The sequence below is a fragment of the Prosopis cineraria genome, unplaced genomic scaffold (genome assembly GCF_029017545.1).
Source record: "Prosopis cineraria cultivar Desert tree isolate PC_DT_omini unplaced genomic scaffold, ASM2901754v1 PC10, whole genome shotgun sequence".
NCBI lineage: Eukaryota > Viridiplantae > Streptophyta > Magnoliopsida > Fabales > Fabaceae > Prosopis > Prosopis cineraria.
Genome location: NW_026555341.1, coordinates 30,643,791 through 30,658,161, shown reverse-complemented (window position 1 = coordinate 30,658,161; position 14,371 = coordinate 30,643,791). Strand labels below are relative to the sequence as shown.

Here is a 14,371-nt window from a genome sequence, read left to right as displayed (position 1 = left end):
TTACCTTCAACCACATGTTTAGATAAATGAACAAATATACTAATATGCTTGCTCGTCAAGCATCTTGAGAAAACTTTGATATTGTTATAAAATTTGACACGACCTAATTTTTGTATTCATTTACACAATCTTTTCATGGTCTTGTATTTAAAAAAACTTGTATTAAGTTGACTTGAGTTCTCAATTCTAGCTGGGAGGCCAATGATTATAACTTGCAGTGATTGAATTTGATATAATTCTCTATTTGATCTAAAACATGTGTAACTTTTAACAATAATGTGTATATTAATAAAATTTATATAAAATATATATCGTTTTCTAGTTTTAAGCTTAATCCTAATTGCCAATGACAGTGGGAAGAACCAAAGAACATAATAAATTCACACAAGAATGCATGTTAATGAATAAAATGGAAAAAAAAATCCTATAACTATTAAATTGTTTATATTTTAGACAGTAAAGAATATAATATTTGATTGGGTAAACATAATATAAAGAGAATGATAGAAAAGTCTTAAAAGGATTAATTAATTCATGCTAGGTCTCCAAGTTCTAAATTTCAAGAATTTGTAACTCAATCTCATAATTTTGCAACTTCATTGTGATGAATTTGCAACTTATATTTCAAATTTTAACATAAAAATAATTTTTTTATTATTCAACTATGTTAAAATTTAAAAAATAAATTACAAATTCATTACAATATGGTTGAAAAATTAAAAGATTGAATTATAAATTTTTAAAATTTAATACTTGAAATTAAATTTGAATTAATTGATTCTTTTAAAACTTTTTTTGTCAATCTCCCAATAATCAAATGAGATTTAATATCTGTAGGTAAAATAATATCCTTCAAAGTTCAAACAACATTCGAGTAAGGTTTTAAAAATCGGATCAAATTGGCCAGTTTAATCAGTTGAATCGGAAAGGTTCTTGGTCTGGTTTGATTGACCCTTAAGAATCGGTCATTAAGAAACCGGTCAACAACTAGTAAAACTAGATAAAAACCGGACAAAATTTTTAAAAATAAAAAATTAATCAGAATTAAAATTAAAATACTGAAAGTTTTGGGCCATAAGTTATAATTTTTGCAAGCATAAGCTCAACCTCTTCCATGACAACCAGGACTCGGCTTCTCTCTCCTCTGCCTCTCCTTTGAGGCAGAGGCTTAATTTGAACGGTTTAGATTTAATTTTTTATTTTTATTTTTAAAATAAAAAATATATAAAATTGTAGATTTTTTTAATAAATATATTTATCAATCTGACAGTCCAAATTTAATATAGATGGTCTAAAGTTAATATTAAATTTTTTTAATAAATTTACTATTCTGTTTAGAATATATTTATACTATTCAGAATATATTTGAAAAGTCAATTTAAATTTTTTATATTAAATTCAAAGCATTTATATTAAATATAGATTGTCAAATTGATTAGTATATTTTATTACATTTTTTTTATATTTTTTAATTTAAAAATATAAATAAAAAATAAAAATAAAACTATTAAATCTAGACGGTCCAAATTTTCCTATGCCTTAAAAGAGAGGCAGAGGAGGCTTCTCTAAAAGGAGAGAAGCTAACTCCTGTGTTTTACTTCTACCTTTTTTATAAATATGCACGCTTCTTTCTCCTTTCCGCACAACCGATGTGGGACTTAAATGACTAGTATGCATGTACAGTATGCTCCCTTTTTGTTTTCCCCTCTTTTTTCTTTTGATTTTGATTGATTTTTTTTTTTGCATATATCTTGATTTTTTTTAATGTAGGCTCATTTTAATCTTTATACTTTTTAATTTAGCTTAAACATGCTTTCAAAAAATGTCTAATATTTTATCATTCTATCAACATCTTTCTTTATATTTAAATGAAAAGCTTCACTTATAATTAGTATTAATTATGTATTTATCAATAATAAATTATATTACCAAGCATTTATAATATATTTTTAAAAAATACATATTTAAATGTATTTCTTATTTAATTATGATATATAAATTAAAAATATATTAATTTAATGTTAACCAATTCGACCCCGATTAGATCACTATTCAACCAATGAATTATGATTTAGTGTCTTATCTGATTCAATAACCGATTCCATTTTTAAAACCTTGCGTTTCGAGGGAATGAAACAAAAAATATTAGACTAGAAACAGTTAATGCGAAAAGACTTAAATGCTCCCAACCTGAAAACGAACAATGATCCGGCTTGGAGTTCAAAATTTGGACAATTCTGAGATTTCATATCCCCTTCTTTACAAATTCAAGTAGGCATATTTTTCTTTGTTCTTTTTTTTTTTTGGCCAAAAGTAGGCATATTTTTCCAATTTCCATGCATGAAAAAGAGACGGCGCCATTTTTTTTTTGGCCAAAAACTGACGGCGCCATTGATACATATAGCCTAGCAATAACATGATTTGCTGTATACTTTATCATGTATTTACTAATGTATGGATATTACTTTTTAATTTTCTAACATATATAAAACTCTTCAATATATCTTAAAAAGTTGAAGAAAAAATTACTTATTTAATTCCTATAATTTTAATTTAGCTGTAATTTAATCCTTAAATTTTAACTTATTATAATTAAATTTTTATAAATTTAACTCGATTATAACTTAGTTCTTAAATTTTATCTTTTACAATTTAATTTCTATAGTTTTAATTATTTAAATATTAATTCCTATGTCTTAAAAAATAAAATTATAAAAATTAAAAATATGTTAAACTTTTAATATTTATAATATTTATAAAGATTAAAAGGATTTAAAATATTAGTGATAAATTCTAACATAATTTTAATCTACATAATTTTATTTTTTAAGACGTAGGGACTACTATTTAAATGATTAAAAATATAAGGGCTGAGTTGTAAGAGTTAAATTTAGGAATTGAATTATAATTGAGTTAAAATTTTAGAGATTGAATTATAATAAGTTAAAATTTAAAAATTAAATTATAATTAAATTAAAATTATAAGATCAAACGTTTAATTTTTTCAAAATTTAATAACAAACTTATAAATAAATATTCCTCAAATGATTCCACATGACAACAAAAGCATGATGAGATATGGGGAAAAGTAAGATAGGGAATGAGATTAGGTTTTGATATTTTTGGCTGTTGATGAGGCCGTTAGGTGCGTGAAAGACGCAAGCTTTTAAAATTAGAGATGAATTTGTATCCATGAATATTCCTCTACTTTGGCCACAGAGATCAGCCAGCCCTTGTTAGTGCAACATCATTTCAACGTCCCTTTAATTAATTCTTATCACCGTGGAATCTCAAGTTTTGTGAATTTCTCTGCTTTTACTTTTGATCAAGATACTGGCATTCAGATAGGTTATTAAATCAGTTAAATGCTAATTCATATTGTAATTAAATTGAGATCAAATTAGTCATAAATAAATTATTTTATTCAATTAGTTAAGATATTGATCTAACTGGACTAGCTGACTCATATTTTCATACTATTTTTTTGATAGCTAAGTTTGATCTTGTTTAGTTACTTTGAGTCATAGAACTCCTCGGCTCAATGTGCCTTGTATATACATTATCTATACTAAATTAAATATATATTAAATACATACACATGTATTAAAAAATATAACATTAAAAAGATATACATATATTATATTTTATTTTTAATTATTAATATAATACAATAATTTATATGAATTTTTATATTATATTTTTAATAAAATATTTTTTTTACCAGCAAATATTATTTTTTTCACGAAAATGAACTTAAAATAAAATAAATTTTAAATGTTAAATAATTTTCTTATAAACAATTTAACCAATGCTTAAATTTTATTTTTATTTTTAAATGAATACCAACAAATAAAAGAAAACTTGGGAACTCTTTCATTTAAAAATGGCTTTTACAAGCACAAATTTTATGGGAACTTCTTTTACATATTTTTTTATGAGAAGTTGTTTTTACTATATTTTGACAACTTTTTCTTTTGTTTTCTCATGACTACTAAATATGAGGAAGTTGCTGTCAAATTGGTGCTATAACATGCTATAATTTTTGTAGATTTTCTTACACAATTTTCACAAATATTTCTTTCATATCATAATAGTGAGAAAAAAAAGTATGAGAAATCATGCATAAAGTGATTTTTTGTAAAAAAGTTCACAAGAAATTTTCATATTTTAATTGTTGTGAGAAATTCTCTTAAAAAAAAAGAATTTTTTTGTATTGTTGTTTATGGGTAAAGTAAGGGTAAATTTGGACTTTGCTCAAGGAAAAAGTATGTGCAGTGTGTGGATAGAAGAAGGCCTCTCATCAAAATTAAAAAAGACAAACTATTTTTTAACATTGATATCAGTTGTTAGGTTTTTGTTTGATTTAAACATTGATAACCTAAAAATATTATGCTAATAAAAAGTTTAAGATAATTACTCTTTTAAAAAAAATTAAAAAAAAAATTAATCCTTAAGTTTAATCAAAATTTTTTAATTAATAGTCAATGTTGATCAAACTTTATTATAGAGTGACATTGTATGATTTTTAAAATTTTCTGAACGTTAAAGATACTAGCAAAAATCTTTCCTCACAAGTTTACCTTTTGACCCATTATCAAACTATTAGTCTATTACTTGAACTCACAGCCTAATTAAAATATAACTAGAGACAAGTCCCACAAAGTGAAAGTTAGATTTTGAAATGACCAAATCTTAGACAAATTAGATTTTATAATGTTAAATTAATGTTCATCTTTTCACTAACCAATCTAATTTTTTTTTAAAAAATATTTATCAAAAATATAATCCTAGCCCATAGAATATGTAAAAAGAAAGCTTAGGGATTTTGATTCTTGCACCATCATTGTTTCAAGTCTGTGACAGCAGCACTATGAGCAATAATATTATATTTTACTTTTAGAAGAAGAGCATTAATTATTATTGATCCCAGACGACATCATTTTCCATGATATCACAGCAGAATGGAAAAAACGAAGAATCCAAGAAAGTTGTGTACTAATAAATACTCATTTTAATTTATTTCATATATTAGTCATATTATAGAAAAAATTAGAAAATAATCCTTTATTAGTCATTTTGTATACAAAGATGAAATTAATTATCTTTTTCCAAAATCATCCTTTTTTGAAACTTTAATTTTGAAGAACTTGTCTCTTTTGAATTCTTGCTTTTTAGTAGGAATAAATTTGGAAAATTATTTCATTTTCAAACCATTATTTTCAGCATGTGCACCTGATATCTCAATCTTTCAAATCCCAACTAATCCATAGCGTGTTAGGTTGGACCACTAGAGTTATAATTAAGATCTAAAGCAGTTAGTTGTATATCACTTCTAATTAAATTATTTTAATAATTTAATTACTTCTCATTAGTTCTAATGAAGTAATTAGAATTGGCGGGAGTATAATTCTCAAACTATTACAAGCACGTGGCATAGAATAAAACTCAAGTCCAAGAGAGCAAGAGTTTAGTTTTGGGACAACAAAATCAAACACACTTGTTGACCAAGTTTAATACTTGTCGACCAAGTTTAATGGTTAGCTTCATCAAAGACAAACATATATGCATGGTCCCTTTATAAGAATAATAATACATCAACTGTTTATTCATTCAACTCATATCAGATTCTTTCCGGTCTGTGTCGTTTTGATTCAGATATCAGCATATAATTAATAATAACACTGTGATATGTTCATCTTGCTGAGCTTGACACGATCTTTTGCTTTGGTTTTAACTTTAAATTTGGATTGATCAGAGAAGCACAATGGGTGATCATTGTGAAAGTAAGATAAGAAGAAGAAGAAGAAGAAGAAACTGGTTTTCATCCATTTTCAGATCCTTCAAGGTCTGCTTCTGTGGTGGTGGTGAAGTGAAGACGTTTGAAGTCGAGGCTCATCAGTACAGGACATTCCCTGAGGCCGCCATGATTGCGGCTTCAAAGCATTTCTCTTCTCCTCACAAAGTGCGATTCAATTAATTAATTACTTACTATATATCAACGGATCAAAAAGATCTTTTGAACTACTTTATGATGAAGTTAGAGAAAATGACGATGAAACCTTCCTAAGGTAGGATTTTTATGTTATTGTAAATAAATAAGACATTCTAGCTATCACTTAATTATAGTATCAGCATCTCAGGTAGCTTTTACATTTAGTATTTTCTTCATCCCCTGTTATCAATCTATAGTTTTATTGCATTCAAAAGAAAATAACTCAACAAACTAGCTTAAAGTGTGAATTTGGTTTTTGTTCATTTTCAATTTTTCCCCATATACGCTTGTCTGGATTTCTGACTGGTTTGAATATTAGATGAAATTAAGATTATTGTTGAGAATAATGATATGTCATAATAGCAGTAATTGCTAGGCTGGGAAGCATCTCGAAAAGGAGGAGAATATAGTTAGGCAGGCCATCAAATAGTTTTAAGAGAACACATGTAAATGAATACAATATCATATCTTAGTTCAAAGCTTTAAAACATTGAATTAATTTATGAATATTTTTCGTTTGTATTTCTCTTTTTGACCCAACTGCAACTAACGTAGGATTTTTTTTAAATATCAAGTTAACTCACATTTGACATCTCAATAATAATTATTATATGTTAGCTGTTTCTCATTCACTATTTCAATTTTTGTAGTAAAACCCTAATCTCTTTCTCTTTCTCTGTTGAGGGACATGAGATCTCATATATATTGAGCAAGGGAAAAAGGAATTTGGCTCATTCACTTTAATTTCACTCTCTCACCTCACTCTTATGATCTGTTTCACCATCACCACCACCAACTGGATTCATAATCTTTGTCCTTATCATTGTGTACACACAGTTTTGGTGGTGATTTTGCGATCTAGCCATAGCTAGCTAGTATCATCATTTTCTTAAATCAATATGTCAGTTTATGTTCCCTTCTTAATTAATTCATTTTCGTCTTCTATATCAACCTTCTTCATCAAGATTCCAACTTAATTATTAATATACATTATATAAAATTTATAATTAAAAATATGGCCTGAGTGCACGGGCTGTTCAAATTCTATGGGAAATATATACATATACCGTGTGTGCTTAATTGCCTGGGGGTGCCGAAACTTTATATATATATATATATATACTCCCTCCCTTTAAAAATATAAAGTATTTTTAACCGAATCTTACTCTCCAATAAAGTAGTTATCTACTTTTAAACTAATCCTATTTTCTTATATTTACCCTTATTAAACATCCTATAATAAATATAAAGTCATTTATCAATAGGGACACTTTTAAAAAAAAGACAATAATTATAACTCAAAAAATTAAAAATATTTTATATTTTTTAATATCTAACTGCTCAAAAAATATTTTATATTTTTGAATAAAATATATATATATATATATATATCACCGAAGGGGTTCAAAAGAGAAACATCATTTTCAAAAGTAACCACTCACTTCGATTCTTGTTTATCTGGGTAATTCTCTAACAATATGCCAGTTTACCATTGCCTTGCCACACAGTTTTTTTTTTTTTAAATTATATCTAATGATTATTTTTATTATTTTAATTTATTTGTTAATAAAATGCATAAAGCCATGAAAACATCTTTGGCATATATGACTTAAGAAACTATCACGAGCCGCACATTAGAGGGCCTCACATTATAAATGTGATTTATAAGTTCAGCAAGCTTTTTTATTAACATATTAGTCTTTTAATATGAACTCTTTCTTAAAAATTATTCTCATAATATAAAAATTCTTATACGTCAACCGAAATGTTTCCAACTGAAGAACATATATCATATAAGCCTCATTTCAATATTGATTGTCTATTTTGGTCAAGGGGATCTTGATTCCTTTTGTACTATATTAAACCGAGTTATTTTCCTTATATACTCGTATATAATTTAAAGAGTAAAAAACATTAATAATTGACAATATTCAGATTGAGAAGATAACAAAAATACTAATGAATATATTGCGTGACCCTAGCCCATTCTTATAACTTTTTATTTTTATTGTTGATTTTAGGAAAAATATAATCATTGGTCCCTATAATTTTATCAAATTTTGCTTTTAATCCCTATAATTTTTTTAATGTTTTTAATCGTTGTAAAACTATAGAAATCTGAATAACAAATGTCACACAATTTTATTGAAACTATAGAGAATGAAAATGCAAAAAAAAAAAACTACAAAAACTAAAAGAAAAATTGGATGAAATTATAGAGATTAATGATTGTGTTTTTCTTTGATTTTATTGGTAAAAATATACAACACATTTTCTTTTCCAGAAAATCTATGTTTTTTTTCATAGGCCTAATAATTCTTTCACGTTATTTAAAGAGTCAATCTTGCTAGTTTTATATATTAATTAATAAAATTAAACGATATCCTTCCTTTGAATGTAAGAGTAAGACCATAGAATAAAAAATCATCAAGTAATTTTTATTCTAAATTAGTTCTAGGTTGAAACATCACTTTGACCAGATATTACTCACACGCTTAAGCAGCAAGGAAAGAAAAAATCCATGACATTTATTATTGACCAATCTTAATAATTGTTGACCAAGTTTAATTAGCTTCACCAGCCACAGATATGGTCCATTTATAAGAAGAGAACATGCACATGGCCAACTATATCTAATATATTCATTTAATTCAAATAAAATTAAATGTTGATCAGCAGCATATAATAATTAATTAACACACTGATATTTGTCTTCCTGAGCTTGAATCTTTCACTGAGTGTTTAATCAGAGAGAAACAAAATGGGTGAGAGTGAGAGGAAGAGAAGACGAAGAAGCTAGAAGACGGTTTTCATCCATTTTCAGATCCTTTAAGGTCTGCAATTCTATGGTGGTAGCAGCGAGGTGAAGACAGTCGAGGCTTATGATAATAAGGCTAGGCCTGAAACCGCCATTGTTGCTGCTTTATTCGAAGCATTGATCTCTTCTTTATCTTGGGAATATGATGTTGATTATATGTAGCTATATTGGGGATGTTGATTTTATCTTTAAATTCATTCATATTGTTCTAAGATGGGAAAGAATTGATGGAGTAAATATGTTACGTATAATTGATTTTTAATACGAAAGAGTTTGAAAATTTCTCTAATAGACTTGACTTGTTCTCATGAAGTCAGCTGCACTCTTATCTATACTTGTGAATGATGGAATTTTTTTTTACAAAGTTTATATTATATATAGATATAAATAAAGATTACAATTATAATACTCAATATCAAAATAAAATTAAGGAGAATTTTAGTTTAAAATTTATTTAGAAAGCTGTTGTTGTTGTTGTTGTTAACAAGAGCATTCAATTTCTGAAATTATTCTACACCACCAAAAAAGCTTCATAATAAATGCAAGGTTTTAGTTTCTAATCCTCATGCCCAAACGTCCATATTTTTTGTATTTAGTGACTCAATGAAGATGATTGGAAGATATTTAAATTGAAAAATATTTATATATTTAGCTTTATATGTTTAAAGTACTTGTTTTTAATTAAATTGAGATATGTGAATCTTTATAGATTATTTATTATTTCATAAAAAAATCTTATTATCAATATTATTAATATATTAAAATACGCTTTTTTGATTTGATTAGATAAAAATATATTAAATATATAAGATTAAGTATTTAAGTCTTACTTATTTAAGTTTAGGAACATAGGCCCTAAGATATTGGTTATGCATTGATCTCCCCAAGATATTGGCTAGGGAAAATGTAAGGAAATAAATGTAAAATTAGGACTTGTATATAACTTAAATTTCAAAATTTATAGCCAAAGTTTTATATTTAAAACTTTCAAGCCCTCATTTTGCATTATTATTTTTATAATATCCTTAGTTATATATCTTTTTTCTTGTTAGTTATGTATTAAGTGCTAATTGTAACATCCTGATTTTTTATATAATAAAGAAATTGTGGAATTTAGGTTTTGAGAAAAAAAATGATAATAATAGGAATTTATATTATTTGAGGTTATTTAGAAATAATATTATGGTTAGGTATTTAATTATGAATTTAAAAATTTAAATTTAAAACCACATAAGCAATATTTAGTTAAGATCTAATACATAAATAATTTTTTTTATGTATGTGTTGAAAAAAAAAAGAGAGAAGGTAGAAGGAACAAAAAAAGGGGGTGGAAGGTTGTTGTTTCTAAGTCCCACATTGGTTAGATGAGGGAAGAGAAGAGGTGCCTTCATGTATAAAAAGGAGGGGGTGTGTGCATTAGGAAGCATGAGAGGCTAAGATGCAATTTAGAGAAAATTGCAACTTTTGGCCCAAAGGTTTGAATAATTAAATTCAAACCTATAGTTTTTTTAATATAATTTTGGGACTCACAATCCCATTTTTATATTATTTTTCTCTCTTCCTCTCACGTTGCTCGGCGTTTTCTCACAAGGGGGGATTATTTTCTTTTTCTTCAGGTATGTTCTAACTTTCCTGTTTAGATTAGCATTTAAAAATTTATTTAATTACAAAATTAATTTTATAGTTATTTTCTAAATAATATTAGCTTTCTAGTGATATGATTATTTTGTAGGATAGAGTAAATATTTTGATTAGGATTTTTCTATAGGATAGTTAATCTGATGATATGATGGATTAAAAATATAGGTTAAAATTCTTAGGGATATAATAAATATTATAGAATATTTTCTTGAGGTTGAAACTCATGTTTAAGAATTTTTGAGTTAAAATCTAGATCTATATGGTTGAATTTATGTGGAATCTGAGACGTAAGGATAAACCTATGATTATTAAATATTTATTTAAGTATGAATAGGTATTTTTGAGGTTATAGAAAGGTGATTTGAGGCTTCAGGATAATTCTAAAATTTTTAATTTATTTTTGGATGAATTTTTAGAATGTAGAAGGATGAAATTGTGATACTAGAAGTGAATTGAGGATAAAAAAAAAATAGTTCATTAGGGTACGAGAATTTTAGAAAAGATTTGGGAAGTTAAATGAGGCATAAATCTTAAATTAGTGTTAATATGGACTATAGATTTAAGACTTTCTAACTCTTTAAATTAGAGTTATTTATTTTAATGTAAAATTAATATATAGTATTGTGAAATAATTATGTAGATTATATTGACAAAGATAGTGGTGAAAAAGGAGTTGTGAAGGGGAACTTGTTATTCAAGACACAAGGTAACCATTATTAATGTGTTGTGATGAGTGTGTTTGTGAATGGTTATGTGTTGTTTTGTTGTTTGGAAAAATTATGAATTATTGAAAATAAATACTGTATATACTTGTTTGAAATTATTGCCAAGTGGGTTAAAAATTTATTTTTATTTATCATGATGAGATATTATTGTTCGGATATATTCCTGTTTGGATATTTGAATGATGCATGACTTGTCAGGGTATTTTAATGTATGGTGTTAATGGGAATTTCTGTTCGGTTAATTATTACCACGTGGTAAGCCCTCATTGGACCCAATGAGTGGCGTGTCGCTTGGTCCAACTCACCTTTGGCGGGTGATTTGGCGTCCGAGCATGGTGAAAGGAGGAGATAAGGTGCAGTCATGCAATTAAATACTTGTTCGGTTTGTTTGAAAATATTGTTCGGTTAAATGTTTTGTGTGCCCACTTAGCAATCGCATGATTAGTTACATCCGCATGCATCATTACATATTAATTTTTGGTTACTGGGACTTTTAAGTCTCATTCCCCGTGGTTAATATTTTTACAGGAGCGAATCCGGCCGAGAAAGCACCAGAGGTGTAATTATGGTGTATGAGACACCATCTTTTACGTTGCCTCTTATTTTGGATTATACAATGTATCTTGTGCCAACTTAGGACATATCTTGTCTATGGAGCATGTAAACTCTAATCCTTTTTATTAAATGCATTTATATGTCCAAGAGGATTATGTCTGTCCCTTTTGATTCATGACCTAATTTAAATAACATGCTATGAGGATCATGTCTGTCCCTCATGGTTCTAATTGCTTTTTGAGATATTTTAAGACCTGTGGTATATTGTCTTGGATGTATCATGGTAGAAATTTTTCTACCATGATAAGGGTATGATAAGGGTTCAATGAAAAAAAAATGATTTCTTGAATTAATAATTTGCGAAAAATCGGTTTGTAAATTTGAGGGTGTAACATATTGGTATCAGAGCATATAGTCGGTTGGCAATATACATTGTTATGGTGCTTCTCATTGTATGGCCATGATATAGCTAGGCTAATTTTATTATTTATATCTTGTATCCTTTAGGAGGGGAGAGAAAATGCTTGTTACTCGTGGTAACTCAGGATTCCAACATGAGCACCTGCCACCGCCACTGCCAAATGAGGAGCCTGACTTGGCGGAATTAAGAATGCTTGTAAAAATATTAACAGACAAGGTTCAAGGATACGAACAAGAGTTGACGGAGCTAAAGAGGCAAAAGGTAACTGAAAATGGAGATAGGGCTCATGTTGAGAGTCATGTGGGGGAAGGCAATTCCTCACATCCTGCCACTCCGAGAGATCATGAGTCTAGAAGGAAAGAAATTAGGCAGGAGGAACAGAGAGCCCCACCGACCATTACTGATGTGTGGGAAACTGTTAGGAAGTTTAACCCTCCTACGTTTGATGGTAACCTTAAACCATCCGTGGTAGAGGAATGGGTGAAGAGACTCGAATCCATCTTTCGAGTAGTCACATGCACCAGCAATCAAAAAGTACAAGTAGCATTAGTGCTCCTAGTGAAAGGAGCAAGAGATTGGTGGGAGACAGCAGGGCCCAGGGATGATTCTACACTCACCTGGGAGGAATTCAAGGAAAAATTATTCAGGCATTACTTTCCATCAGAGTTAAGGTCTGAGAAGGAAGCGGAATTCCATGCCTTTAAGCAAGGGAACCTCGATGAGGACACATTCATTGCTAAGTTTCAGGAGTTATCTAGATACTCCACGTACCTGCAGTATAGGGATGATTCCGAATGGAAGGCTAAGCGCTTATTGGAGAAGGCTAGACCAGAATTGAGGGAACAATTGGCTCATCTAGATATCCGAGATTATGATGAAATGTGCATAAAACTACAAGTAGTAGCTCGCAGTAAGAAGGAGGTTGAGAGAGAGAAGAGGGGTTATTCATATAGTAGACCCCCAACCTACCCTCGACCCACCGGAGGCATTATGAAGAAAAACCATCAGGGTTCGAGTAGCTCATGGAACCAAGGAAGGCAGAAGGGTCCATTTCAAAGGGGCCAAGGACAGAGGAGCTATCATAGTAGTTATCACGGGTCACAGAGGAGCCCAACAGTATCTACCCCTGCTCCGAGTACAGCGAGCTCTCAACAGTGCACTAAATGCGGGCGTCGTCATTTCGGACAGTGCTGGGTCTGTTACATTTGTGGGAAACCCGGTCACATTGCAAAGTTTTGTGGGGACAACCAGGACTCAAATATGAAGAACCCTTCCCAACATCCTACTGTCTCTGGCCGTGTGTTTGCTCTTACTCAGGACACCATGAACTCCCCAGATGCCATTAGAGGTAACATCAAAATCCTTCATCATGATATTGTTGCACTATTTGATTCGGGTGCTACACACTCTTTTATTTCTGAAACTTGTGTAAAGAACCTTGATTTGCCTGTGTGTATTTTACCTTTTGATATGAATGTGTCTACTCCTGCGGGAGAATCTGTGAGGACCGCTAAGGCATGCCTTAACCTAGTAGTCGAGTTTAAAAATAGGAAAACAACTATGGACTTAATTATCCTACCACTGAGAGGTATGGATGTAATTGTGGGAATGAATTGGATGGCTGCAAATGGTGCTATCCTAGATTGTAGAGAGAGGTGTGTGTCTTTATCTTCTTTGTCGGTGACCCCAGTCGAGACTCAAGATCATGTTTTCTTGTCGGCGGCGCAAGTTGATAGATATATGAAGAAGGGTTGCCAGGCCTACATGGTTTTCTTCTCTATCCAAGCTGAGATTGATGAAGGCGTGAAGAATATCCCTATTGTCAAAGAATTTGCGGATGTATTTCCAGACGAAGTCTCCGGTTTACCCCGAAGCGCGAGGTAGAGTTCTCAATTGAATTGGTACCTGGTACAGGGCCAATTTCTAAGGCTCCTTATCGAATGTCCCCTTCAGAGTTAGCAGAACTGAAAAAGCAAATTGAAGAGCTACTTGAGAAGGGTTTCATCAGACTAAGTGTTTCACCTTGGGGATCTCCAGTTCTTTTTGTAAAGAAGAAGGACGGAAGCCTTCGATTGTGCATTGATTATAGACAATTGAACAAAGTAACCATCAAGAACAAATATCCACTTTCGAGAATCGATGATTTGCTGGATCAGCTTGTGGGATCCGCAGTTTTCTCAAAGATTGACTTAAGGTCAGGGTACCACCAATTGAGAGTA

At 29.4% G+C, this 14,371-nt stretch overlaps 1 long non-coding RNA gene across 1 annotated transcript; it reads left to right on the top strand.

Moving 5' to 3' along the window:
* The first annotated feature begins 10,164 nt into the window (after positions 1 to 10,164).
* On the top strand, positions 10,165 to 11,731 carry LOC129321725 (uncharacterized). The gene is made up of 3 exons (XR_008596082.1): positions 10,165 to 10,426; positions 11,092 to 11,157; positions 11,705 to 11,731. It is a non-coding gene; the product is annotated as an uncharacterized LOC129321725 (long non-coding RNA).
* Positions 11,732 to 14,371: the final 2,640 nt, after the last annotated feature.